This window comes from Austrofundulus limnaeus, unplaced genomic scaffold, assembly GCF_001266775.1.
Source record: "Austrofundulus limnaeus strain Quisiro unplaced genomic scaffold, Austrofundulus_limnaeus-1.0 Scaffold0, whole genome shotgun sequence".
Lineage (NCBI taxonomy): Eukaryota > Metazoa > Chordata > Actinopteri > Cyprinodontiformes > Rivulidae > Austrofundulus > Austrofundulus limnaeus.
In genome coordinates, this window is record NW_013952402.1 from 393,772 (window position 1) to 396,650 (window position 2,879).

Here is a 2,879-nt window from a genome sequence, read left to right on the forward strand (position 1 = left end):
GGGCTGCACTTTGTGGCAGGGGAGCTAGTGTGGGTCTATTCACCTATCCGGAAGAGAGGCAGGTGCCCCAAACTGGACAGTCACTGGGTTGGACCGTGTGTAGTCCTGGAGCGATTGGGGTAAGTTGATTACCGGGTACAGTTGCCCCCTCATGGACGCCAGGTAGCTTTACACCGGGATGGTCTCGCACCTTACAGGGGCAGCTCTGCTCCATACTAGGTCAGAACGAAAGAAAACCAGCCACGCTGTCTTTTTTCAGAGGAGAGTGCTACAAGCAGTCCAGAGGACACTGGGGCTGGGCAGAGATTGTCTCCACAGTCGGAGGACGGGCACATTGGGGAGGTCATAACCCCTCGGCGCCCCAGAAGGCAGCGACAACTTTCACCAAGGTTCAGAGACTTTGTCCTCGGGGTCGAGGACTCTACAACGGGGGGGGGATATTGTAGCGTGTTCACTGGTTAGATTGTTCCAGTATCATTTCTAGAGTTGTACATTTCATACAACAGCATGGTAATTAGATGTTCACGACAGTTTTCGACAAAGAGGAGGGGCTGGGAGGAGGGTAAAATAAGGAGGGAGAGAGTTTTTTTTCCTTTCTGGTTGGTTTTGCTCTCTGTACGGCGTGGCTGTGACCTACAGCAGCTACTGAATAAAAGTTGTTCTTTGAGTTTACCAAAGACTCATCCTTGATCTAAATCTCCACGCACAGACGAAGAAGCGTTACAATATAAATCCAGTCCACGTTTTCACTGCAACCCAYGATGTTACACACAAGGACATGCCAGGTTGTTATCCAGTCCGTGTTTTTGCACCAACCCTCCATCTACCTGTAAACAGCAGCTGTGAGGAGCRGGAGAAGATGCAGATGGAGAAGCCTGGTGTGCGCCCCCTCCCATATTAAAAAAAAAGAGAAAGAAAAGAGGTGAGCTGTGAGCAGGTAAAATTAACAAACATGTTAGAAAGAAGGGAGAAAGAGATGGATGGAGCAGAGAAACTAAGAGGGGAAAATGAAAGAATTTGTGYGAGATGCAGCCTAATGAGTTAAATAAACAGATATAGTCTGTGATGAAGGGGCCGAGGTCAGGCTGGAGCCAGAGACACACAGRCCCAGGTCAGCAGCTCTGTCTACATCCATCATCCCAGACTGAGATTATATGTATGTGTATGTGTTCATGGCTCACAGAACATTAAACAGCATATAAGAAATGTTACACCATACCTGCAGAAATATTTAATCCGTTAAAATAACAAATTAAAATCAATTCATACTAACTGACCAGAAAAAATGCATATTTTCTTCATTGTGAAAGAAAATATATATCAAGTAATAATCTGTTTTCTTCTTCTGTTGCTACATTAATATATTATTTTTACCAGCTCAAGAAAAATACATTTCACTGAGTAGTTCATGTATTGTTGTATAGAGATTTTGTTATGTGTTTKTWTTAYAACACTGAATTCTTTGCAAAAGTGTTATAAATGTATGATTGTCGCTGTTATTGTTATTAGCAGCTGAAAAGACCAGAGTCAGTCATGAAGTTTGATTTCAGTCATAAAAGTGAAGAGGAGGAGGAAGGGACAGATGAGGAAGGAGAGGAAGAGGAGGAGATGTAAGAGTAGAGAAGGAGATTGAGGAAGAGGAGAAGAGGGGGCAGGAGTCAGGACCCACAAAAACGATATATTGGAAGTAATTTATTTCTTAATATTTGCTTTGTTTTTTTATGAAAAGCTGCTTGTTTAATAAGCTTTTATAAACTGATTTGTGTTTGTATTTGTATAATTGAACACATAGGCAACACACACAATGGGTTTGATTWTAGAAACAGTGTTTTTATACTGCAAATCAAGTAATCGTGTAAAAATCAGGTATTCATGTTAAAATTATGGTTCCACTTGCATCCGTGKTGCGATCAGATTAAAGGCCTCCAAACCAAACCCTCAGGCTGAATTTAAACCTCAGCCTCTCCTGACCGTGAGTGAAAAATTTCTGACATAACTTGTAACATTTTTGACTGAACATAAATTATAAAATGCWTTTCGTAGAATTCAACAGTTACTCTAAACATAACATGTGATCAAGAAGATGTTTAATATTGACATATTCAACYTTTAAATCTGACACAGGTCTATAAAGCAGTCTTACTCTTACGTGTTTTGAAAAGTTGGCAGCTCTGAATACCTCATGCGCAGACAGCCAAGTGGGACTACTAAGAACGCAGAAGCTGTTAGTTCCAGTAGCCCGAGGAAAAACACGCTTTTTTTGTGATTTATCATAAAACCCAAACTGAGCAAGTTCTGAATGAATATTTGTGAGTGGATCATAACCTGAAGCTTCTGCATTTTAAGGCTTTTAGAACACAATTTTTATGGCAGCGTTTTTTTTTTTTTCTGTTCAAACAGCGAGAAACAGTAATAGTTTCAAAATGTCCTCCCTGAGAGTTATTCTCAGATATAATGTACAGAGTAGTCAAAATTAGGTATGGAATCTAAAAGGATAAAAAGGAAAAAAATACTATACATACCAATGTGTTCAATGTTGGAATTAAATGTTGKCATTTTAGAGAATATTAATGTCACTCTTTATCTTTATTATAATATAATACCATTTTTTCCCAGTCAGATGGTGAGGGAATGCAGTCTACATGAGATGAAGTCAAAAGTCTGGGGACCAGTTAGGAACTGGACTTTCCTTTCATGTTTTCTTTTTTTTAACTCACTCAACAAATGTTTTCTTCTCCCTTAAGCTGGTTTCTTCTTAGAATCCATAGCTGCAGTGATCAAATCATCAAATTTAGCTTTTAGAAATTGAAACAGAGTAGAAGTGTCAGAGCAGCAAAGAAACAGTGGACTTGTTTTTTTAATTTACTACATTAATATAC

General features: G+C 39.7%; 1 protein-coding gene across 1 annotated transcript in view; it reads right to left on the bottom strand.

Moving 5' to 3' along the window:
* Positions 1 to 2,879, bottom strand: part of LOC106513699 (cadherin-1) — a gene marked incomplete at both ends in the record, with an annotated part of 24,420 nt that overhangs the window by 20,094 nt on the left and 1,447 nt on the right.